Source organism: Emys orbicularis, chromosome 1, assembly GCF_028017835.1.
Source record: "Emys orbicularis isolate rEmyOrb1 chromosome 1, rEmyOrb1.hap1, whole genome shotgun sequence".
Taxonomy (NCBI): domain Eukaryota; kingdom Metazoa; phylum Chordata; order Testudines; family Emydidae; genus Emys; species Emys orbicularis.
This window is the reverse complement of record NC_088683.1, coordinates 174348974-174376577: the sequence shown is the minus strand read 5'-3', so window position 1 is coordinate 174376577 and position 27604 is coordinate 174348974.

Genomic DNA, 27604 nt, shown 5'->3' with positions numbered 1-27604 from the left:
GGTGAAACATAAGTTTGCCTCCCCTCACGCATATACACCCTACCCCCCAGGAGAAGATTTTGAAGTTCATCAAGATCACATTCTGAAGTTAAGTTTAATAAAAACCAGAGAGGGACAAGCAATGGCTAGTCACAATTTGAGTAAGAACAAATACTATTTTGCCCTTCTATAGTACCTTTAATCAAGGCATGTCAGTTCATTAAGTTGCAAAACAATTGAATGGTATTATTATTATTCCCATTATATGCACTGGTAAATTTACTGCTGTGCTGTGAGATTTATAGAAACATGTATACTGCCCTATAAAGAGCCTCCTCCAGGATCATCTGCAGGGATTTAATTTTGGATTCTGGACCTGGATGCATGGACCTCTACTGCCAGGGCTATTAGCTCAAAAGCAGACTCAAAACTTCCATAGTGGTAGAGCCACTAGACAGTGACAAAAAGTTAGTGTGGTTTAAAGTCCCATAGTAGGTACTGTAATAGAAAAAGGGAATAGTGCACAAGCAAAATTTAATTGCAAGTCTATGTTGGATTGAGATTGATTTATTCAGCAGTTGGGTCTAACAAATGTTTATTAAGGCAAAACACTCAGTAAGTAGTGACCAATTACTCCCAAGTGGAAAGCTCATCAGGATGATTTCATCACAGTCACCGTCAATATAGCTTCAACCTCCCTTTGTTACACCAAATTTTTATCATCATTCCTTGTACATATGTATTAGTCTTATTTTCATGTTAACTCTCCTCCCACATCTGTACAGATTTAGTGTTAGTTTAAACCTGTTTTTTCTAGCTTTTTAGTTACTTTATCTTTTCTTTTTCTCACAAACATGATTATTCTGCAGTTTCATACACATGCACAGTTCTACTTGTACTTATGCTGCTAAATGTTATCGGAACAACCTCTTAAAATCCACAGCAGGCTTCTGTGAGGCCTAAGTACATCTTCACTCCCAAACAGGGCCGGCTCCAGGCACCAGCATTCCAAGCAGGTGCTTGGGGCGGCAATCCGTGTGTTTTTGCCGTCCCAAGTAGCGCGCCGAATTGCCACTGCGGACGGCGGGGGCAGTCCAAGTGCCGTTAAGGCGGCACGCACGTTTCCACAGCGGCGGCAATTCGGCGGCAGCTTCTATGTTCAGCTGCCTGCGGCGGCAATTCGGTGGCTTCTGTCTTCCGGCTGAAGACAGAAGCTGCTGCCAAATTGCCGCCGCCGCGGAAACGTGCGTGCCGCCCTAACGGCACAACGGACTGTCCCTGCCTTCCGCGGCGGCAATTCGGCGTGCTGCTTGGGGCAGCAAAAACAGTAGAGCCGGCCCTGCTCCCAACAGTCTACTCTTTAAAAATGGGCACGTGGCATTGTGTCCACCACCAACTGCAATAGTTTTAATGCCATTTATCACCAAACTACTAATAAAAATGCTGAAAATCCTATCAGCCTGAGCTAAAGGGCTGTGAAGTAATTACATGCAATGCAACTGCAATAAAACACATCACAGGAATGCTGGGGGGTTGCGGGGGAAGAGGATATTGTGAAGAATAAGAAATCCCTTTCATTTGATGACATCCAACATAAATTACATATATTCAGCTAGAGACACACGGTGGGTGAAATATTATCTTTTATTGGACCTATTTCTGTTGGTGAGAGACAAGATTTTGAACTTACATAGAGCTGAAGAAGAGTTCTGTGTAAACTTGAAAGCGTCTCCCTCTCACCAACAGAAGTTGGTCCCATAAAAGATATTACCTCACCCATCTTGTCTCTCGAATACCTAGCACCGACACTGCTACAACAACACTGCATACATATATTCAATCAAACATTTGTTCAGATTTGCAAACTAATTTGCTTCATTCTAGGGGCAAGGTGACCAATAAGCACCTTCTGCAAAGAGAGATCAATTCTCATTGGAGACTTGAGGGAATCTTTAACTACACTAGAAATACTTACCCCTGCACTGCCTGCAGTGGATTGTTAATAAAGGTTTCCTCTGCCTTCCACTGGTGCCGAAATTACAGAGTTGCTAGTTCGGGCAACACTGTTCCAAGAAAGCAGAGACCTGGTAAAACGTGATGCTTTCTCATGCTTTTCTGTAGTGTTACTGAAAATGTTTTCACACAACCTGCTCTTGCAGCTAAGCAGTTTTCAAAGCTATTTGAATGAGCGCTCCTGCAAATAGCTATTGTCAGCAATTGTCATTTTTCTAGTGTACACAAGGCATTACCAAACCAAAAATCATAGTCTTCTGCACTGCTGCTGCTAACAAAGACAGCAGCAGTGATGTTTTTGTGAAGCGGACAATTGGTCACTACAAATTGGACTGAGACCATAAATGCATTTTTAAGAAGGTGCCAAACAGTCCCTGGAAGCTAACAACTTTTGGATTCTGCCAGTTTGGCCTGGATTTTAATTGGTGTCATGTTACCCATGCCACGAGTCACTTAATCTACCTACTGAGATTGTTTTTTAAGTTTAACACCTCCTACTTTCAACACAGATTTTCCACCTCCACTATACACAAATGTATTGTTAGAGCTTCTTTAAATAGTATCATGTTTTGAATTAACACCAGGTACTACAGTCACTACCAGGTACACAGCAGGTGTAATGCCATTGGCTTTGACATACCTTGTTCCCATTTATGCCAGTGGTGAATTTAGCCTCATATGTATTATTTGCCACAGTGGACGCCACTTAGAAGCGGTACAGTTTCAAGGGGAGGATGGGATATCAATTGAGTGCTTTTCAAAATCAGAATACAGGAAGGATGGAGAAAGCATAGAAACTGCAATGTGAATAGGAAATTGCAGTATTCATCCAGTAGATTCTGTATGCATACAATATACCACTCTAATGCACAAGTGTCCACCATATGAGTCCATGAATGTCAGCCTAATAAAGCACTGCTCTCGCATAAAAAATTTTTAAAAGATTTTATGGCCTGTTTCTATAGTAGTCAAACTAAAAATTTTCATCTTGATGGCATCTCTTTACACAGAATGTTAGAATGCTCTGATTCTCGTACTGGAACTTACATTCGCTTACCCCAGAGGTGGAGTTATGTGTATTTGTTGTGCTAACCCAAACCATGGTACTTTTTAGTGGGTTTAATTTTTACTCATCCTCAGAGAGAGCTTTCCTTTAAAAGACAACTCAATGATGTCCCATGAAGTGAATAGAGGAGTCCACTTGCTTTACTATGAATTAGAAACGCACAGTGATTTTCTCCTGTGCTATAGGTCGGTATTAGACACCGCTGAATGCATCTAAGACCTGGATATTTTTCAAAAAATTGCTCAGATTGATTTGCCTTATGCTAGCTACTCCTGACTTGTCTGCAACAGCTGAGTGATCTTTCAGTGCCACAAGACGACTGAAATCCTGGCGGAGATGTACCATGGGACAAGCTCTCTTCAATTATATTGCTCTTTTATGTGTCCACGAGGACATCAAAATGGCCTGTGCTAAAGTACATCCTTTTATGTGAAGGAGGAGGACTGTCAAGTTTTTGCAGATGTTTAGATTCTGATCTATGTCCTGAAGGTTGTATAATGTTGTGTGAGCACTAAACCACATATTTACCTCACATGCTATAACATAACATAAAGCTGGGAAAAAGTACTCAGTTAATTTATTCTGAGTTTAGCCCTTTTTTTTCCTGTTTGTGAATTATCTACTAAGATGATTTTTAAATACAAAATGTCTGTATTTGTATAGTGGGTCCACTGAAAAAAGTTCATTCCAGTTCTAGAAATAATACTGATTCTAACACTATTCTCCATTTTAGGGAATCTCTTTTAAACATGTTCTCTTCCAGCCCTCCCTCCCCCAACTTTTGAAAATGTGCCTACTGTAATTGTTGGATGAATAACGTGTATGAACACATTTTAGCCCTTGAAATGTTCACAGAAGAGTTGTACTAATATTTATTTGTTTTTCATTAGTTATTCACACCATGTGATCGATTACCTGAGTCACAGGACACTGTTTCTATTCTCCTGTTGGATGGCCTAAGCTTTATATGTAGGAAGAGTCCCTTTTTAAAACCTATCCTTTAACACTCAGAGTTCTTCGACACACAGTCCACGCAAATAATAAAGTGCTTTTCAAAAATGTCCATAAGAGCCCTACGGGTACACAGAGACCTGTGATTGTTCATGCTGCTATTCATGACACGTTTGCTTTACACGAACGCTCTTGCCAGTGAAGCCTCGCTATTCTGAATATTAACTAATAAAAAGGGGTCGTCATAATCAGCAGCATGTCAGTCTATGGATTGTTTTCACAAGACCTTTCATAAACATTTTTACTGTATTCACCCAGCTCTAAGAAGCACTATATTTTGCAGAATATAACACCTGCTGATCATTTAAAGCCTCTGTCTTAATTGTTCAATTCCTTTTCTGCAGAACTTACACAAAATCAAGGTGCAGGAAGTAGTAAGACCAAGTAAAGTCCACACTACTATTTAATCAAAGCCTCTGTTTACCTATACAGATGCTCCCCTGGTTACGCAAGACCTGACTTTCGTGAATTCGCACTTACGGAAAAGTTCCACAAGCCAGAAATAGGATTTTTGAGTTGCGGAAATTTTTGCGTAATATATGGGTATATATTTCCGACTTACGCAAAATTCCGACTTACGCTTTCCGGAATGGAACGATTGCGTAAGTCAGGGGGCATCTGTACAGAAGTTTTTCACTCTTCATACTAAGGAGGCGGCACAAAACTATGATGGAATAAAATTGCACTTAGGTAATACAAACTAAGACAAAAAACAACCTTTGCAAAGTTTATGTAATTACTAGCACTACAGGTAGATCCAATATTGTCTAGGTCTGCCTCACCTAAGGTTTAATATCTGGCCATATACTACATACTGAACTTTAGGCAATTATTTACTGTAATATAACTGTCATTAATATAATAGCCATTAACCACAGGCACTTACTATAGCAACAGTGCAATGCCTTTAAAAATAAGGTACACACAGAGTTTCCTAAAGATTGCCGGAGTATTGCCTGACTTGAGCATTTAAATTTGTTGCCTGAGTTCTGTTGTGTTCACAGCAGCACCAACAGTCAAGACTACAGCACTGTTCCAGGACTCATACCCATTCATCACCCAAATATGAAAAGAGCGAATACTATTAATTCAACTACACAGCTCATTATGATTAAATATTTATGCATAGACACCTTCTTGATTAATGACTAATGCGTTGTTAATCTTAAACATATCCAACAGGAGAGAAAGAAAGTCAGTGAGAGTAACTGCCATCAGAGGAAATACCGTCTACTAGCCCAGTGAATACTTTATGCCATTATTCACTATACAAACAAACACTTTTGCAACCTCACTAGAACAATGAAGTATTTAGGAAAAACACACAAGCATAGGAAACCCATAAGAAAATCAGCACTGGTACATGTGCAAGTAGCAGTCAGGAATCTGGAAAGAAAGAGTGAGAGAGATAGGTCAAACAAAGGGATGCCTATTTGATAGGAAACTCTCTTAACATATTATGTGCTAGTTGACAGCACTGGACATGCCTTCTACCTCCATTATCCAACCCATTTTCTCAAGTGGTTGGAATTATATTTCACTTGGGCAACTATTTCCTATTAAGAACCCATGCTTGAAGAGCAATATTCTTTTTGTTATCATTGTTTGCATCTTTGGCATGTCTCTTCTTTAGCTCTTCTGAAGAATTATAAAGATGATGTGATAAATAGAAGTGCAATACTTTCTATTCTGCAGTGATACTTAAGCCTCATATCCGCATATTAAGCCTCAGTCCTGCAAAGTTCTTAAGCACGGACGTAATAGTTTGGGAGTAGTCCCTCTGACTTCAATGGGAATAATCATGTGCTTAGTGTTAAGCACATGCTTTGCTTGATCAGGGCAAGACCCTGTCTTGCAGGGTCAAGCCCTCAGCATACAAGTACCTCTCACTTTTCCCCTTTTGTAGGTATTCTAAAATTTGCTACCCACAAGCCTTCTTGGGAGCTAGCTGTTTTGCAACTTTCTTCCATTAGCATGCATAGGTAATGCATCTCATGAACTCTTTCTTGTACATTTATCATAAGGATTCAATACTTGCAGGCCATTTAGATTTCTATCTTTGCAGCAAGACTCTACCATTGAGGCTCTGTCCCAATTAGACAAGAAAGAAAAACTAGAGTCAAATACATTTACCTTTATTGCTAGTCTATGCTCTATTTATGGCTATTAATTTAGAAGATTCTCACAGCAATATGTACTTATATAATTAATTTATGAAAATACTCACCAGCCTGGAGCTCTAGAAGCAAAATATAAACACACAAAATGGAACTAAATACAAAAAATATGAAAAAGTCACTCAACAGCCAACACTCTCCACAAAGGAATCACCAGGGTTACCCCCCAGGTGAAAGTAGGAGCAAAATCAACCTCAGTTTCACTTTAGCCCACCCACAGGGACTAGAATCCAAATTGCAGGTCATGTCACAAAGTTCCTTGGGCACATCCAGAACCTCAGTGACCTATGCTGGCTGATGGAAGAACCATGTGAGGTATCTACTCTGGAGCCCCAAATGGTATACCACTGGTCTGAACATTGCACTAAGGAGCTCCAAAACAATAGAAAAAAAGTCTTTGTTGGAATTCTGTGCAGTTGCTGTGCCATATTTTCCAAAGGGGTCTTTAACAATGAGAACACATAAACCTAAGGTGAGTTACAGGCACAGCTAACTTAAATTTCTGATCTAGAGCTGCCACTGGAGCACATCAAATGTATGTAAACTTCCTTCATATTTCAATTAAAAACCATCTGAATTTCTATTAATAATGAAAAGAGGAATTAATTTTGGGGGCTGTTGGGGACTGCTGAAATAATCAATTTTAAAACAAATCAAAACACCTTTATACTTTATGGCAGTCTTAGTAGGTAGATATTTCCTTTGTCTTATATTACCAGTGAAGCAGTTTTGCCACAGAAAAACTGATTAAAAACAAATAGCTTGTGGAATAACTGATGTGGAGACAATTTTATTCCTGGACACTCAGTGGAAAGAGATTCCGAGATAAATATAGGAAAGCTTACAGAGCTTGAATAGAATTAACACAAGAAGTTAAAAGTAGGGAAAAGCTTTTGACTTCCAAATGTAATAGGCAGAATGGAATGAGATGATAATGTGCACCAGAAGTAGTCTGTAACTTCTTAAAAGTTCAATATAAATTTTTATAAAATCTATTATACTCATGCTAGGCTGCAGTCCATGAAATAATTCCCACACAAGCTGTACTGGAGATGTTAGAACAAGGAAGGAAACTTGAGAATGTAATTTGGTATTGTCATCAAATAAAGAATTATTGGCAGAAAAGTATAAATGAGAGCAAAAATGTCACTGAAATGAGAAATCCCCCTCCCCCCCCAAGGTTGTTTTAGAATAGATACCAAAAACATGCAATTTTTTTTAAAAAGTCACATTTTCACAAGAACAGGGTACAAAGATTGCATTGTTCATTCTAAATTCTCAAGAGTTGGTAACACTGCAATCATCAATTGCTCTGTTAAAGTCAAGAGATTAGAATAAGGCCCTTTAGGTGAAATTCACCTCAGTTCTGAGAACATGCATGAGGCCCTCTGAACCCCAAGAGACCCACTTATCATCTGGGTTAAGAGTTTATAGGCTTGGTACAGGCCATCAGCAATGAGGTGAATTGTACCCTAAAAAAGTAGCACTACAGTTGCTGTGTCCTATGTTACTAGAATCCTTTAATACACTGTGTTGAAAAGCCATTTAATTTCAAACTTGGTTGCACGGAGTTTAGCCAGGAATTTAGGAACCTACATTTTCAAAAGTGGCCACTTGTTTATTTTACCTCTGGTTTTGGGAGACCAACTAGAAAGCCCTTGGGCTTCATTTTTAGAAGTGCTGAGCACCCTCCTAGGGTAGCCAACTTTCTAATCGCACAAAACCAAACACCCTAGCCCTGCCCCTTCCCTGAGGCCCAGCTCAATACATTCCCCCTCTCTCGGTGGCTCGCTCTCCCCCACCCTCACTCACTTTCACTGGGCTGGGGGAGGGGGCTGGGGTGCAGGAGGGGTGAGGGCTTTAACTGGGGGTGTGGGCTCCAGGGTGGGGCCAGAAATGAGGGGTTCAGGGTGTGGGAGGGTGCTCCAGGCTGGGGCAGGGAGTTGGGGTGTGGGAGGGGATGAGGGCACCAGCTGGGGTGGCGCTGGGGATGAGGGGTTTGGGGTGCAGGAGGGGGCTCCAGGCTGGAGGGGTGTGCCAAGGGATTCGGAGTGTGGGAGGGGGCTGCAGGTTGAGGCAGGAGGCTGGCAGGAGGGTGGGTACGACAGGGGTGGGCAAACCTTTTAGCCTGAGGGCTGCATCTGGGTATGGAAATTGTATGGTGGGCCATAAATTCTCACAAAATAGGGGGTTGGAGTGCGGGAGCGGGTGAGGGCTCCAGCTGGGGGTGCGGGCTCTGGGGTGGGGCCAGAAATGAGGAGTTCAGGGTGTGGGAGGGGGCTCCGGGCTGGGGCAGCGGGCTGGGGTGTGTGTGGAGGGTGGGGGCTCCAACTGGGATGCGGGCTCTGGGGTGGGGCTGGGGATGTGGGGTTGGGGGTGCAGGAGGATGCTCTGTGCTGGGACCGCGGGGTTCAGAGGGTGGGAGGGGGATCAGGGCTGGGGGTTGGGGCACGGGAGGGCATCAGGGGTCAGGGGTGCAGGCTCCGGGCAGCGCTTACCTCAAGCAGCTCCCAGAAGCAGCGGCATGTCCCCCCTCTAGTGCCTACGCGGAGGTGTGGCCAGGCAACTCTGCATGCTATCCCGTCCACAGGCACTGCCCCTGCAACTCCCATTGGCCATGCTTCCTGGCCAATGGAACCTGCAGGGGTGGCACTTGGGGCGGGGGCAATGTGCAGAGCCCCCGGCTGCCCCTACGTGTAGGTGCCGGAGCGGGGACATGCGTCTGCTTCCTGGAGCTGTGTGGCGCCACGGCACACATGGAGCGGGGCAAGCCCCGGACTCTGTTCCCCACCAGGAGTTCGAGGGATGGATTAAAATGTCTGAAGGGCTGGATGTGGCCCCTGGGCCGTAGTTTGCCCATCCCTGGGGTAGAGGCTCTGGGGTGCAGGAGGGGGCTCAGGGCTGGGGCAGGAGGTTGGGGCGTGGGCTTACCTCGGGTGGCTCCCAGTCAGTGGAGCAGCAGGGGGACTAAGTCAGGCTCCCTACCTGTCCTGGCACCATGCTGCTCCCCAAAAGCAGCCAGCAAGTCCGGCTCCTAGGCAGGGGAGCCAGGAGGCTCTGCGCATTGTTCTCACCCGCAGGCAACCCCCTCCCCAGCTCCCATTGGCCTCGGTTCCCAGACAATGGGAGTGCAGAGCCAGTGCTCAGGGCTGGGGCAGCACGCAGAGCCCCATGTGGACCCCCCTGCCAAGAAGCCAGATCTGCTGGATGCTTCCGGGGCACAGCGTGGTGCCAGGACAGGTAGGGACTAACCTGCCTTAGCCCCACAGCACCGCCGACCAGACTTTTAATGGCCCAGTCACTGGTGCTGACCGGAGCCGCCAGGGTCCCTTTTCCACTAGGCATTCTGGTCAAAAAACGGACACCTGGCAACCCTACACCCTCCCCCTCTACAAAATTCCAGTTTTAGTTAGATGTCAGGCTCCTTCAAAAACCACTCAGGGTTTTTGTTAAGTGGGGGACACAAACCTGAGGAATCAGTGGAATTCTCAAACATTTTGGCCTAAGAAGAAGATTCTCCTCTCACACTGCTTTTTACACCAATATAGTTACATTGATTTCAGCACAATAATTCCTTGTTTAAGCAGCGTAAATGAGAGGAGAATCAGACCCTATGTCTCAGTATCAAGGCAAAGACTAGCAGGTCTTATGCTTTGGTAGGCAGCTACAAAATTACCAGAACTTCTTAAGTGTCTTATTGCAATGGGCACCGGCTCTCATGTAAAACCCAGGCTACATATTTTGGAGGCTCCATTAGTCAGCACAAAGTCCTATTTGGATCCATGAGGCAATTCCTTCCAGGACATTATGACAGTGAAAGCAGCTTCTTATCTGACCACTATTAGCCCCTTTGGGGAAAAAGGCACCCAAAGAGTATTGGTTCTCTGGGAAATAACCCAGGAGAAGAAGGACTCTTAGTAGTAAAGGTAATGGAAAAGAAAAAGGGATGAAATATTTTCAGAAACTGACATGGGTTCCAGGGGAGAAAAAAGAGCTAAGGGAACTGAAGGCTGCTGAGTGACCTTTACTTTGAGCACAGAACGTGAGTGTTTCTTTTTTTAAAATAGTTTCTTGTTACAATAAGACCAATATGAGATCAGGATTTTTTTTTGTTTGGTATTTTACACATGCCCCTTTAGTGAACTGCTTTACTTTTCTACACTTTTGTAATGAACACACATAGAAACCAAATTCTACCCACACACATGAATTCAGTGGCAGCCATGCATACATATCTGAGGGCAGAACATGGCCCATGGTCCTTGGCCTGACCAGAGTACATAGCTATAGGTCACAATTAAATAAGGATTCTGCAGTGGCTCCCCTCCACTTTCCAAGCAGTGTAATCCCAAAGGAGGTATGTTGCAATGGGTACTCCTCCATCCACCACTGGCCCTGGATCCTCCCCATGGCACTGACGGGTTCTGGAGAAAACTGAAAAAAGCCAGGGAGACTGCATGTTTTTTAGCCGAATGTCTGAAATACGCACAGGGATGTCGTGTGTACCACACCAAACATGACTTCCAGCCCTCTCCCTCCCATCCTGGCCTCTCTCTTTCTTATACATAGAGTCCCAACCTTGCAAAAAGCTCTTCGCAAGGTTTAGGGTGAGGAAAGCAGTTATGTGGAGGAGGCTGAACCCTTCAGCCTTTCCATGACAGCAATTTTAGTTCCACACATGAAGGGTCCTCTACCCGTGCAGATCTCAGGGCCATAATTAAGACCTCAGTTTTCACTTTCTCAGGAAAGGCTCAGTAACTGATTTTGGAACTGGGTAAAAAACTGAGTAAGGCCACTCAGGATGTGGCTCAAACAATAAAATTCTGAAGTGTATTTTTTTAAATAATTTACTGGTTTGACATCCTGGGTCAGGCCCTCATACTGGCCCTGCAGTCTGGCATCCTCATCGGACCCTGGTTCTGGTACCCTGTGTAGACAATTTGTTCACTGCTTCCTACGGCTTGTTACAGTTTTTGTTAGAGGCCTTTCTCTGGCTCACAGTTCCTGCTTTTGGTTTCCACAGATAGCTCGGTTGGTTCTCAGCTCAGCTCTGGTATTTCTTCTTGGTTTCAGTATAATACTTCTCATGTCTGTGTTGGCTTGTGTTGGCTCCTCTACTAATCTGAAATTCCTCTGTAGTCAGCGAAGCTCTGAGAGGGTAGCCTCCTTTCCTTTGCAAATGTGATCTCAAGTAAGCTGGGCTGTTTTGGCATTTTTAGATAGTTTACAGGTCTCAGTGGTGCCTTCAGTTTAAGTGGTTTTCCTCTGGTTTGGTTATCAGCAGGCTGGCCAAGATACTTGTGGCTCCAAACGCAAGCTCATCAGGTGATTCCGGGTGGTTTCCTTCTTTCAAAACTTTCTCTGGATAGGTCAGTTGCCCCCACTTGTGGCAAAAAAAACAACCACCCCTCTTGAACTCTGACAGTTTTACGTGGCTCATATCTAATTCAGATCCTGGATGTCACTGTATTAAGTGGGAGCGGGGAGCAGAAAAGTGGAAAAGGAAGGGAAAGCCGTCACAGAGAGCATTCCTGTATGGCTCCATTTGGAAGGGGAAGGGTGTGGTTACCATAAAGGATGTGGTTTGGGATGGGGAAGTTGGGCAGAGCCTTAGAGTGGTTGGTTTTGTTTTTGTCTGCCCGGACTGACGGCAGCCCTGGCTATAAAGTTTCAAATGAAATCATGTTTATATTATAAAGCTGCCTCCAGAACCTCTCCTTTCCTTCAGTTTTAAAATACCTTTTAATTCCGTCAACTGTCTAGGTTTTAAGCTCTAGGGTTTAGAGCTTTAGTCCTGATTTTCCCTTGAATTCAATGGAGTGACATCAAGGTAGAAAAAGTACCGAGAGGAAAATCAGGCCCTTCAAATTCATACTGTAAAATTGTTTTGCAACTCTGCATGATGTGCCTCAATGTAACATAACCTGCACTGGCTTTTAAGCTCTGGATAGAGGTGGGGCTTTCAGATTTGTTATCAATGATGTCATACTGGTGATAACTCCCAGTAAATAATTGGGTATAACAGCTGAGGGGAAAAAATCAGTTCTGATAATAGGTATATGACATTTCCTACCGTGTATTTCTGGAGGATTATTGTACAACTCAGGGGACTAAAGTCACTCATCCTTCACTGCCTCATGCTTCACAATGCACCTGTGATTCAGAGTCCTCCCTTTGAAACGCACTGCCTGTTGCATGTTATTGTTTAAATAGCATGCTCAAGCATGCTCCCTTGTACGCTGCCCAATGCTAAAGCTGTGATCTACAGCAGTCTCCTTTTCTCCTCTTTGTCAGCAGCATCATTGGGAAAGGGAAGCAACAACACTAAAACACTGACAGGAAGCCAAAAGGAAAGGAGAAATGCAAACCAAGCCAAAAGGCTAAAGAATGAGAAAGAGGAACATTTTCTGGGAAAGGCACATTTTGTCTTCGTTGTGTAACATTTGTTGAGTTTCGTAACACAGAAAAAAAATATTAACAATACAGATCCTGATTTTCCTTTCATTTGGAAGTTTTTACATTTAGTTTCATTGCCTTAAATGGAGCTTTTTTTATATATACACACCAGTGTGAGATCCATAAACTGTACCAAACCAGAATTCTGCCACGAAACATTCCTGAATCAGTGGAAGGAGACACAGGGTCCCTGACAATGTTATGAGACAGCAAAACAGGGTGAGAGACTGACACTCAGGCTTCCTACCACTTTCTTTTGCAGCGGAGTGCCAGTCGCTTTGAGAACGGTGAAGCTTGCTCTCTGACCCCATGCTGGTATCAATCCAGAGTGACTCTACTGATGTTAATAGAGTTACACCTGTGGGGGGTCAGAATAATGCCCTCTGTGTTTCTACTTCAGCCCAGATTTCCAATTACGATTTTCACACATACAGAGAGAGAACAACTACATATCTACACAAAATGAAAGGGGATCTCTACTAATCCCCTGCCTCCCCAGCTCAATGCTCTAATTCATTAAATCAGCTGTAGAGTTTCTGCAGTCTGAAATACAGATTGTAGGCACACCTTGCACTGGAGAGAACGCAAATAAAACAAGCCAGAAACTATGTTGGTCACACGGTCCTACTATGTCTACACATCCCTGTGAGATGAATTCTGCTTTTTCTGGCACCCACAGATCCCTCCTCCTGGTCCTGCTAATGGAATGAGTTCCTTCTTCATAACAACTTGCCTCCTGCGGCTCCTGTACCCTGACCCATCCTGTCTCTCTAACTAATACTGTGCATGGAGGAGGACCCCACATGACCCCAACATGCACACATATATATCTCACCTCCATCCCTGAGCCCGATCTTGTCCATCTCCTGATCTCACACTCCTCGCATCCTACCAAAGATCTTGTTTTAAAAAAGCAACACTAGGCAGAATGCAAGCCACATTCACAACCCATACACAGTGCTCTGATGTGTAGCGCCAAAGAGCTTTCTGCTAACCTCCCCCCCCCATGCCCTAGTAAGCAGGGCAAAGGCCTGCTGGGGTACCAGATATAGTGCTGTTATCACAGTAGGGCAGTCAATATTAGCATCTTCGACTATTGGCAGGCGCTCCATAGAAAATCAGCCAGAGTGGGCTGCCTAGAGATGCAGTGAATTAGTGCATTGCCTGGGTGTCCTGGCCACCTAACTCCCTCCCCTTTTGTAACACCATGGCCAAGCTGTAGGTCCCTGTAGCAGACTTCACTTAGGTGCCAGCAGGCCCAGTAGGCAGGCCATGGCTCAATAGACCCAAAAGTCCTGGAATGGAATGGAATGTGAGAGCCTGGCAGTTGAGTTATAGTCCCTTGTCCCCTGGTGTTCCCCAGTGTCTCCTGGTTGGACGAAGGGTGGAAGGAAAGGTAGGGGCTCATGGCCCAAGGCCCAAGAAGGAAGGGATGAGGAGCGTCTGAGTTCTGTCTAGCTGATACACCAGACCTGGACGACTTCCTACCTCATCTGTTCTCTCCTAACTTTGGGGCGTGGTCACAGCACTGTGCTTCCCTCTCTGTGGGTTGCTCAAACAAACAGTCCCAAAGATTCAGATAGCTAGGAAGCTCCTATTGACTCTCTTCTCAGCATCCCCTTTTTTCCCCTTGCCAGAGAAAATGGGAGAGAAAAGGGGATCAGGGCCCCTGGCCTTACCCACAACCCAGGCCCTCCCCCCCCCCGCAGATTTCTCTGTCCCAGAAGCTATTAACTGGCTTCCTTTCTGCGGACAGCCTCTCCTTCACTTTCCCCTCAGCTTATCTACCAGCATCCCCTTTTAAGCAGGTTCTCCATTTGGAGAATGTGCTGCAGCTGCTGTGTGGAGGGGCCTTCTTACCCCAGTACTGTTCCATCACACCCTTGCTTGTAGGGAGAGCTCTGTAGATCCCATCACGGTGTGTCCCCCCCATAAAAGAGGAGGTTGTAGATCCATTATACAACACCCACTCCATGTCAGGGTGGATTTTTCACTATGTGGAACCTCATCTCTCATTTGTGTCAAAGAAGGCAGAGTCACCCTTTATTATCATTTAGTTTTGCAGTAGCACCTAGGGGCCCCAGTTGAGGATCAGGTCCCCATTGGGCTAGATGCTCTAAAAATAGTCACTGCCCTGCAGTGCTTACATGCTAATTATAAGATGACAGACAACAGGTGGCTACAACAAACAGACGAGGTGATCACAAGGTAAGAAAGAAGCAATTATGATTGATGTGATAAACAATAATCAAAAGACAACATTTGCCTACTTCAGTGATCTGAATCAGTCCTGCACAGACTGTAATGGGGCCTTTTAATCACATGTCCATGATGCGACACCTCTGTTTACATTATGGTGCAAGGTTGAGAGTGATGCAGAATATTTTATTTATAAGGGTAGGTGATTGTCCTTTTCAAAATAAATTTATCTTAAAAGAGAATCACACACACACACACACACACACACTTACCCACACAAAAGAAACCAATAAAGAAGAAAAAATGTTTTCTTGATTCATGAACTCTGCAATAGGTCCAATCATGCATCCAAAAAAGTGTCACCAGTGTCGCTACTTTCAGTCTTGAGGAGCTAATTGGTGCAGCTGCTGCTGAACTCAGTATTTTCTGCTGGCAAAATAACATGGCATGCTGTGGAAATACAAGAAGCTAAACAAGTTGCAGGTGTTATACAGAAAGGTACCGCAGGACACTGGCTCTGATTAGTGAGGACCAAAGCTATTTCTCAGTAAATACTGCAGGTGTGAGAGAGAAAATAGCAGCAGCCCTTGGAAGAGTGGAAAACTACTGTCCCACAGGTTTAGAAGTGACCAACTGGGGGATGAGACTGCCAAAGCTACACACACATGCTCCTCCCCTACTCTCTTGGTGCTGGGGGATTTTGTCCACTATGTTTTTGACTGTCAGGCATAGGGGGACCAGACAGCAAGTGTGAAAAATCGGGACGGGGTGGGGGGTAATAGGAGCCCATATAAAAAAAGCCCCAAATATCGGGACTGTCCCTATAAAATCGGGACATCTGGTCACCCTAGTCATGCAGGAAGTTGACCTCAGTGCCTATATGTATGTTTCTGGAGGAAAGGGGCTGGAGCTGCAAAATCTTACTAGATCATCAGTGACTTTTCAGAATCCAACGCGAGGGGATGGATTGCTTATGTCTGCACTGTGTAAGAACCTTGGAACTCACATACCCCATCAGACCAGTGGTCTATCTAGTCCTCTGACAGTGGCCAGGACCAGAAATTTCAAAATCAAGTGCAAAAAAAATTTTGTAATTTTTTTAGCCCATTTCGTATTCATCCTTCTCTTTTGTTTGCTTTTTTGACCACTTCTGGGCAGATGTTTTCATAGCTCGCTCCACAATAACCCCCGGGTCTTTTTCCTGAGTAGTTACATATTCCTGGGTTCTCAATTAAATGGATGTGTAGTTGAGATTATCCTTTCCAATGCATAGCCTTTAAGATAAAGTGCCTCATTTTCTAACCCGCGCATGTGCAAATGAGATCGTATTCACTGGGCAAGCTTAGTTACACCAATTTGGGAGGAGAAGAAATGGAGAGCTTTTCTACTCTTGAGAGATTAGCATTATGCACCGAAAATAGTTATATATAGCACGTGTGTGGGAAGGCTGCAAATTGCCCAAGTATTTCTTGTTTTGACTCCTGCACTTCCATTTGTTTGCAACAATAAATCACTCTTCACCTAAGAAGTTGAGCTGAACCTCTCATTTCTCCTAACCGAAACACCACCACTGGCATTACTGCCCTGACACCATCACTTATTTTGCTTGATTTGGGCCCCCATTTTTTTTTAAGTCTTCCTGTGTTCTTAATACTAAGTACATTTGTTACTATGGAAACAAAGATCACCGGGTATGGGTGGAGCTTCGTGATATCTGCAAGTGCAATATAAAGTTATGTTTATATAATGGATTGAAATGGCAAACGTGACCACTTACTACTAAACATGTTGTCTAATTATACTACATCAATATAAAATACAAAGAAAAAATAGCAAGCAAGACCCTTTCTTGCTGTGACAAAACCCTGTTGGTTACCTTCTTGCATTATTACATGCAATATAATGAAATGAGAGTCATGAGAAATTAAATATAGATCAAATATTTATCAAGAGAGTACATTAGTCCAGGGAATCAATTTAGATGCAACTGCTTGGGCTGAGAGAAAGTGAATAATATTCAATAGTTATACTGTGCCATTTTAGCAGAAGTGGAGAAAGTTTTATTATCCAAATGAAGTAAAGATTGAAGCTATTAATAGTTTTTATTTGCCAAGAGAAAATATTGATTTATACTATGCTTTTAAGTACACTTAATAGAGTAAGAGTCTTATGGTTATATAAGCAATGCATGATGGTGTGTGGTGGTATAAAGGTTTTATTGGAATGACTTTTGCATTACCACATTACTCACCAACACATCATATATTTTGTTTGTACTACATTTTGGAAAAAAAAATATACTCCGTTTTCTTTCATTTTAATTTACTACGAGTTCTAATTTTCATATCCTTCCACTTGTAAAGCCAAGTTGCCTTAGTTTACATACAATATACAGGACTCTAGAGATAGAAATATTAGTACCAATACATTTTTTAAAACTCAATATTTTCTACACTAGGCTTTCCATAAGTTATAATGAACCAAAAATAGCAGTCTTCACTCAAGTTAAACTCCACTGCACTCAGTGAAAATTAGCTTAGTAACATGAATTTAAAGTCTGATCTCAGGTCTGAGATACCTAATGACTCTTACCTAATCCACAAAACACATTTTTGTAGTAGATTCTTAAAAAAAAAAAACAATGGTAGAGGTTTGGACTATTAGCAGGTCCAGCAAACTGATGAGTAGGCAGAGTACAAATGACTATATCATAGGTGTAAAACAAAACAGAGAATGATATGATTACACAAGTAAAGGAACATTCTCCATGAATATCATGTCAACATATGTAGAACAGGGACATAATATCTCGACTCAAAGCTTTGCTTTATAATTCTACATATAAAAAGCATGTTCAAGGCAAGACTATAATTCTTGAAAGCATGGAAGTGCTCTCAAACAAAAAGAGTATATAACAGAGGGTGAGTGACAGAGCTGCTCCAGCAGGATGTATTCAAAAGCCAAAGACATTGCATGAATTCTTGGCTATAAAAAAATATTTATATTAGGAAAGTAAATACATGTATAACATAAGGACCAAGGCCTGGAAAGTGGACATCGCAAATTCCCTATGTAAACTGATGCGGCTATATTAATTTGATGTCTGTGGAAGCTTTCTGTCATTAATAGCTTTAGCAGATTCAGAGTACCTTTCCTTCCCAGGCATTTTTCTTCCAGGAGAAAGGCCCAGCTGTTAAGTGCTGTATAAACATGCAAGTCACTGAAGAAATCCAAAGATCTGATTCACATCATTGCTTATATGGTGAAAGTATCCAGCACCACATCTGAATTATAACTATAGTCAAAGCTACACGAGAGAGAAGTCTGATTTTGTTAAGCCTGTGGTATATTGGTTTACAAAACCATTACTACAGAAGAGATGTGACATTTGCAACTGTTTCCAAATTTTGGCCCTCTTGAGAGTAGAAAAACTGAGATACAGAATAGGGAATGATAACCTCTCTAGAAAACACATCTATGTGGTATGAGAGTTGCATGTATTATTCACAAGCTGAATGCTGTTCATGAGTGCCATGCATGGTGACACCTCTTTAAAGAAACTCATCCCAACATCAGCTGCCAGCAGTCCCAAAGGCTTTAACAGCATCTGGGGAGCACTGGCTACACCTATTTCTATGGACAAGCCCTGTTTACCAGCTGCAGCAAGGGAGACTGGTGTAGCAAACAGTATACTGACTCTAAACCACCAAAGGATACTCCCTTCACCAGGGTGATCATCCCATGGCAGCTGGGCCAACGTACACAGGTAGCATAGCTCAAAGCAGCCTGAGCCCAGCAGAGAATAAGCATTTGCACGGGGAAGAAGCTGGGTGAGTATTAGAGTGGCTAGAAAATTTTGACAAAAAAATTAAAAAATATTAGCCATTTCCCACTGAAATTTTCAATTTTTGGCATAAAGAAAAAAAAATTAAACCCCTAACATTTCAATTAAAAAATGCCACCACAACGACTGATGGGAGTTGTAGTGTGTGTACTTCACGCATCCATTCTCCCCACCTCCCATAATGCACTATGGTCCCCTCGCTTTTGTTGAGCCACCACAGTGCATCTTGGGAGATGGAGTCTGGCCAAGAAGTACAGCCCACAGAAGAAAATGAGGGCATAAGGCAACCAAACTAAGTCCCATCAGGTGCAACCGCAAATTCTTGACATATATTTGGGTTTTTTGACAAAAACAAGACTTTGAAATTTCTATTAAAAAATAAATTTTCCATGGAAAGATTTTTTCGCAAAAAGTTTCGTTTAGTTGAAAACCCAAATTTTCTGTCAAGAAAAGCTTTGATGGAAAAATGTTGACCATTTCTAGTCAATTTTTATAAGGGGTAGAATTAAAACCAGATAGGAGCACTTGAAACCGAAATCTCTATCTAGTTCCAGTCTTTTCCAGCATTTGGGGGATTGGAATTCAGTGTGCATCTGTGTTGCTATATAAATTACTACCAGTTTCAAACTTTAATTCAAATCCAGAAGCAGATCCAGAGTTTCGATATGCACCCAACTCTCAAAAAAGAAAGGAAAAGAAGATAAATATTTTCAGAAACTACAGTACTCAATTCTAAGAGGACAGATAAAAGGAGCTTTTTCTATTTTGTATTTCACTGAGTTTGAGTCACAAGGTTCAAAAATACAGGTCATATGGCTAGTCTGAAGGAGGATCTAAAGAAGAGCAAACATAAATCCTCTTTGCTGGAATTAAGAAATCTATCACAAGAAATAGATGTGGAATAATTGAATGATGGAAAGAATGACACAATACAGTATGCATCACACAAATGCAGCACAGTTACATAAGCTACAAAAAAGAATCAAGATCATCCACCTCAAAACTCTTACCAAGCTACAACATGTTGAGAAACTGACTTTCCTAAAAAATGACCCTACTGATTTTTTCCTATAAATCTGGATTTTTAAAAAATCACTTTTGGATGATACTGCAACTGTATTAGTACTACTGCATTAATATCCAGGGGTTGCCGTGTTAGTCTGTATCCACAAAAACAACAAGGAGTCCGGTGGCACCTTAAAGACTAACAGATTTATTTAGGCATAAGCTTTTGTGGGTAAAAAAATAAATTATGCCCAAATAAATCTGTTAGTCTTTAAGGTGTCACTGGACTGCATTAATAGGTATCTATTGGGGTAAAATATATCATGTATAAATAGTAAAATAAGACCTATATGCTAGTACATTCCCAATAACCCACAGCACATTCAATATTACAGGTGGTGTGTGAAATGGTTGATTGTCCTCACAGATGTTCATGTCTTTCTCCCTTGGTCTCCCTCTTCATATTTCCAAACCATTGCCTGTATCTGTAGCACATTTGGCACATAATATTGACAGCTTTATGTATAAGGCTGAAGGGCCCTCTACTCATGCTTATGGGGCTCTGGCTGTGTGCAGGTGCTTATTCATGTTTACAATGATTCCTCATTTTTCCTATCCAGACAGAAAATGAAATAAATTGAACCTTTGCAGGTTGGATTTTGAAACGTATTAGGTTAAATGTCTGAAAAGGAAGCATTCACAAACAAACCAATTTACAGTCCAGAAGTAATCACAGTTACTAGCAACCTGATCCTACTTATATACATTGTGAGTGTTAGTATCTGAAGCTGACCACATAAGGTGCTGAGAATGCACTGATTTCAATGAGGGTTGGGGGTACTCAGAAAGCACGTCACAGGATCGGGGACCCTATGTTACTGTATGTAATTGGTGAGTAGATAATTTCTTTTTAATTCCCTACTGACAGGGAAGACAGATATTGCTTGAATATTAATGAGCATCTGTAGCAGTAAAAAGTACTTATCACACCGAGAGCTGGTGCTGTTGTATTAAGGCCTCAGACAGAAACAAGTCTCTGTGCACTTGCTGGTGCCGTTGGGTTTTCTCTTGATCCCATACTTAATTGTCTGACATTATGCAATGATACCATTATCTAAAAGGACAAATTCTGGGTGTAGCAATTCCAGCATTGATAGCACAGTGTAGGTTATTTGATGTTAAAGGATCATTCAATGAAGTAGTGCCCTGTTAGCAATATCCTGCCTAAAGATAGTATGACCACAGAAGCCATTGGGATTTTTGCCAGGAACTTTAAGAATGGTCCAGAAATTCCCATAGTTCTAATCCCATCTCTGCTACCTACGCTGCATATGACTTTAGATAAATCACTTTGGCCCAATTTTTCAAAAATGTCCCACTATTTTTGGGTGCCTTAAATTTTGGGTCTCAATTTAAGACAGTTAGGGCCTGATTTTCAGAGGTGCCAAGAACCCACAGTGTCAACTGAAGCAAACAGGAACTGCCTCTGAAATATCAGGTACTATGTTCTGCACTTTGGTACCAAGAAACTGAAGAAACCAAAAACAGTTCACGATTTTGGCCTATACCTCACTGTGTGACAGTTTCCTATCTGTAAAACAGGGACAATAATGACCGGGGCAACATTTACTCTTGCTCAGATACTAACTTTTGATTACAGGTGAGAGTGACTGCTCCTTGCCCCATATTTCCATGGAACCCAGATTCCATGGCACCCATGAGGGAGAGACTGAATGTTGTCTGAGGGTAGGTGGGAATAATGCTTCTCCCTTCCTACTCACCTCCTTGCTCCCCCTAGTTTGTCTCCCCTCCCCTTCTGTTAGCCGAAGGGGGAATATAGCCCTTGTTTCAAAGACAGCAAGTTAGATATTCAGAGAATTCAAAAATAATCAAAGAATTGGTGAAACAGTCAAGTGTGGGGGTTCTAGTGGGGAGCCAGCTGTGGCCACTCAATTAGGGTGAACTGCAAAGAATGGGGTAGCCAAACCCCAAATAGCTGGTGGATATTCCAATACTTAGATTTACCAAGCCAGCATAGAACAGCTTCTTTATTACCTCACTGGTTATTCAGAAGTCCAAACAACACAGTTCCCTCAAAGTGATCCAGCCTCAGGCCTCCATCCAGGTACCCATGCCAAATATGATGATTTCTGGACATCTTATTTCATCATATAAAATAAAAGGTTCTACCAATTCCAAAGGATCGGACACATGACCTCCCAGGTTAATGAATATTTCAGACCTTACCCAAATACATGCTACACCCAATTCTTATTAAGTAAACTAAAATTTATTAATAAACAAGAGAGTGAGTATGGTTAAAAGATCAATATACATACAGACATGAGTTCAATTCATTGAGGTTCAGATTCATAGCAGAGATGGTGAGCTTTGTAGTTGCAAAGAGTTCTTACAGATATAATTCAGAGTTTATAGTCCAATGTCCAAATCTCATATTCAGGGCGCACCAGCATAACTGGGACCTCAGCCTTGCGACTCAAACTTCCCCTGATGAAGCCTAAGCAGTTCTGAGATGACAGAATCAGGACCCAAGGATCTTTTATACAATTTCATGTCTTTTGACAAGTTGGGATTTCCTCGGGGAACAAAAGGTAATTAGGATGACTTTGAAGGAGGTCCATCGCTGGTACTTAGCTATACAAATTAACATAAGAATATTTGCTTGCTCCACCACCATTCAGAGTACGTTTCAAAGAGAGATGAATACCGAGATATCCCGTGTTTACAATTCATTTAAATGCTAGGCTGTTCTTTTGATCTCTGAATTATCAGAATACAGCATAGACAGGGACTGTTGATTACATTGTCAACCCTACTCATACATATGTAAAAACACAAATTATTTCCCCACATGTCCTTTGAGGGTTATTGATTTTGCAGGATGTTTAATCCTTTCTAGCCATGTGTCACAGTACTTTTATGGGTGTCTAATATTTCTTTTATTTAAAATCAAAACAAACCATCCTGGGTGAGGATTTTAGTACTCCAAAGATTCCTTTTATCTTCCTTAAGGGAGAGAATATTCTTATTCCCTGTGGTAAAGAACTTGTCCAGTACAAAGGTGAAACTAAAAAAAAAAAATCTAACCAAGGTCAAGGAATATAAACAGAGCCTATGAAGGCAGGTTGCAAGTAAGTCAGTGGATTTGAAGGTGATGGATGACATCTATCGGTACCTGTCCTCTGGTTACTCTTGGAAGAATAAGTTCGTATCACAGTTGTCAAAGTTGAAAGCCTCAGTTTAAGAAGCTCATGCTAATCAGGCTGTGATTGACATTCTCCTTGGGTCTCCTCAAGTCCTAGAAGTACAGAAACTTCACATCAGGCTAAGAAACCACTAGAGAATCATAAATAAGTAGGAAATCAAACTGATTTGCACAAAAAAATAAAATAAAATAAAATAAAATCACCATGGCATATTTTGGACTGGTTAATACAGTCTGAATCCATTTAGAAAAAAAAGAGAAAATATCCAAATAGGAGCTAGATTGCTGCCATTTGCCAGTGACCTGCATAGACATTTGAGCATATGTATGCAGACACACTAACTGTAGGTGCTCCAGGAAGGATCACACTCCTCCCCCCTCAGCTCAGTGGCGCATCATTCCTTGGCCTGGCAGAGTCTCTTCTCTCTTGTGCCCTCAGTCTGCTCTGCAGGATAGTGTGGATTGAGCACAGGGGTCGTCAATAGCTCCTAAGGCCTTAAGCAAAATGTACTGACTTTGGAGAGAGCCACCTCGTGCCCTCCCTTCCCCCGCAAACCCTCACAAAGACTAGCACTATTTGGTTCTATTGATAAATAAAATCTCACATAAAGCCCCACCATTTATGTTTTCTTAAGTAATAATCCATATTTTTGTCATGGACTAGTAGTTCCTATTTGATTTCTGAAGTAAGCATATCTGATTCCGTACTGACACTAACATTCCAAAACACCACTTCTGTTTACTTAATTACTGATTTGAATTATTCCTACTTTTAAAAAATGTGGTTTGTATTTCAGTGAGTGAAAAATTTCACCCTCAATCATTTCTTTTTGGGGGCGAGGTGAAAAGATACACAACAGGCAGACTTGTGTCATCAGGTGTGAAGTGCAAGACATACAATTCAAATGCTCTAAATAAGCAGGTCAGCTAGTTATTTTAACCATTTATATTTCCTTCAACTCACCTACCCACAAGCAGATGCTTCTCTCTAACTGTATAATTTTAGAATCTAAAGCACTTTTTCACTGAAAATTAAAAATCACAATTCATTTAAAAATGAAAAAACACAAATACTCACACCTTCAATTCACAATGAATGCTAAGAAAATCTTCCTGCCTTTTTTTTATGTGATGAAAACAGGGCAAGGTGGTCCCACACCTAAGATCCCTCTAAGGTGCGCACCTACATGGCCGTGCAGGAGACCACCAAGGCCCATGCACTTGACTCCCCCAGCCTCGGTGCTGTGGCACAGTGAGGAGACACGCCTCTCTCCTGCCCCCAGCCCCAGAGCTGCTGTGATGGGGAGAGGCACTTTTCCCCCAGCCCCAGAGCTGCTGTGAGGAGAGAGGGCTGGGGGGAGTCCTCTCTCCCCACCACAGCCCCAGGGGCAGCCTGCACCCCAAACCCCTCATCCCTGCCTCCATCCAGAACCCACAGCCCCAGCCAGATCCCTCACCCTCCCGCATCCCAGCCCTCTACCCCCGTCCTGACGAAACCCTCATCCCCGGCCCCACCCCAGAGCCATCACTCCCACACCCCAACCCTCTGCCCCAGCCCTGAGCCCCCTCCCACACTCCGAACCCCTCGGCCCCACCCCAGAGCCATCACTCCCACACCCCAACCCTCTGCCCCAGCCCTGAGCCCCCTCCCACACTCCGAACCCCTCGGCCCCACCCCTGCCACACATCATCTCCATAGTGGTAGACATAGCAAAATTCATTCCGCACATGGATGGGAAAAATTAGAGGGAACACTGTCCCACACATCCTTTGTCCTAAAGTTTATTTCCCTTGTTCAGTGGACAAGTTCATTGTCCCCTAAACATAAACTATGCAAAGGTGGATTTAAATAATCTTTGTGGTGTGAAGATTGTTCTAGCCTGTAAGCTTCCCAGAAATTTTATCATCTATAGCCCTGTCTCCATTCAGGAAATTAGCAACATTGTGACTACTCCAGTACAAACTCCTAACATAGGTGAAAAAATGATAGCACTTGGTATGACTTATTCCTCTGACTCAGTAGACTAGAGGAAGTGGCATGACTGGAAGCCCAATTTTACACTGTTGCAGAGGGTCTATACCAGGGGCTTTCACCATCATAGCTCTGTAGCGGGGTGATCACCCTGCTCCGGCCCTGGAAGGGTGAAAGCAGCCCTGGAGAGGGCTGCAGCAGGGTAAGAGAGATTAAGAGCGGCTGGGGAAGTTGAGTGGATGGCTGACCACAGCTGTGGCTGGCTGAATGAGGGCCCAGCTGGCCCTTATAAGAGGGCTGGGGCCAGAAGCCAAAAGACAGTCTGACTCTAGATGTTGAGAGGGATGGGCCTGGCTGCTGGGAGCTGAGCAGGGTACCTAAAGTGGAGCAGGGCTGGGGAAAGGCCAGACGAGCTGGGGAGCTCCGGCCTGGAAAACTCCCAGGCTGCAGGCCTTGTTGAAGGCCAAGAAGGGTACGGGGGTTGCAGAGGGGCAGCCCAAGGGTAGACAGAGGCAGCAGGTCCAAACCCTCCTTGCCAATGATGTGTGGCAATTATACTGCAGTCCACCCCAGTGAGCGGGGGCTAGATGGTGACTGGCAGTAGCCCAAGACTGAGGCGAGGTGGGGATAGGGGGTTCCCTTGGGAGGAGAGACCCAAAGAGACTGCAGGATACTGCAGGGGCAGATGTAAAGGGGCACTGGGGTCCAGGAGGGACACGGGGGCCAGCGGCAGGTGAGACACTGGCCTGCAGAGGGCGTTCTGGGCTGGAAAGAGCTAATTCCCAGGACGTCCAGCAGGAGGTGCCGAAGTGGTGAGTCGTCGCCACGCCACAACTCCATCAGCATAACTACACTGGTGCAAATTTCCCCAATGTAGCGTGGAAATGGCACTCTGAGTTCATTAAGGGAATCTCAAATCTTAAACTATATGCCTGAGAAAACCCTGCATGACAGGAACCATTTGGGGAAGTCGCACATAGCTCACAACAGAAATGGTACAACATATTGAATCCACAAGATCTAACTATACCGATTAATATTCTCTAATCTGATTAAGAGTCTAGTTTTATCCTCTAGTCCCCAAACCATTATACTTTCTGCCCCTTGCAGCAGTCCCTGCTTCCTGGATGTGGTTCAAACTTGGAGGGTGAATCCTGGTCTTTGCAGGATCTAGGGCTTTGATTGGTGAAAATTTTGTGTGTGTGTGAGTGTATGTATATACATACATACATACATGGGCAAGTCCTGGGGAGAGAAATAAGACAGACTGAAGCAAGACAGACTGGGAGAGGGAGAGAGAGAGAGAGAGGCTGGTCAAGCATGGAGTTTGATCCTGGAAGAAGAGAGAAGGGACTTCTGGGTTTGTTGCTGGCTAAAGATGTATGGGGCTTTAAGCAAAGAAACGATCTCCTTTTGTTTCTGAACGATCTGAATGTAGGTTCCACCTACATTCAGAGAAGCAGTACTTTACTCACATTCCTTGTAAAGAAAGAAATGCCAGCCTCAAGCATCAATTTCTTCTCCCAACTAGAACACCTGCAGGTCGCTGAACTTTGACTAGCTGCTTAGGTCAAAAAGGGTAACAATAACTTAAACCAACTTCATAGTAGTAATGCTGATAACTACTGAAGTCTTTCCAAAAAAGGAGGAGGGGGATAGGATAAGGTCTGTCATATCAAACATATCCACACAAAGGATTTATTTCCTCTGCACCTCAAAACCTTAATTTATTTATTCTAAAGCTCCAGTGTCATCCTCCTTTATGTTGGTCTCCAGATTTCTAAACGTTTAAACTCTTCAGTCATACTAAGCAATGTGAGCTGGGGCAGGTGTATTAATCAGAGAATGATTTGGCACCAAAAGACCTGTTTTGCAGAATGAAACATGAAAAGAACGACTGCAGTTGCTTTAGCGTTGTCTTTCAAAGCCTCAAGGGCTACCTCAGTTATGGGGAAACAAAGCAATTGTCCTCAAAGCATGAAGTCGAACCTGCTTTTGCTGTCAAGAAGTTGTCCATTCATGTTTCACTAGCAAAACCCATAGCTTACTACATATCTAGTACTTCTTCTCATACTTGTCACCAGTATGTCCATTGAAAACACGAGTCAAAGGCTTTGAAAATCGTGCAGCATATCGAGCATCCCATGGGCGATGTGCTTTATCTGAGTAACATTTTCCAGAATCCCAACAGAATCCCAAGAGTTTAATATCTTCTGGCCTCAGCTGCCACAAAAGGAGAACCAACTGTGTGTCAACAACAGCAACGTGGCTGAATCAAGTGTATTGCTTAATCCACTGTGTAAAGAAACAATGCACAGCTGTGGGTCCATAAAACCCTTAATGGATTTTCCTTCTGAGAATGAGAGGTGCTGAATGAGTCTGAATTCCCCAGGTTTCCTTTCAGGCCGTATGCCACAAAGTGAATATTGAGGTGTGTGTATGTGTGTAATTACAATTAAACACACATGACTGGCTGTGTGTGTGTGTGTGTGTGTGTGTAATTACAAGTTAAACACACATGATTGCCTGACCAGTGTCTGTTATATATGAAGGATTGCGGTTTTAACATTGCACACACTTCCCCAACCCTACCCCGTTTCTTTTTTTTTTTTTTTTTTTTTTGCTGTCCCTCAACACACAGTTTTTTAGAAAATTG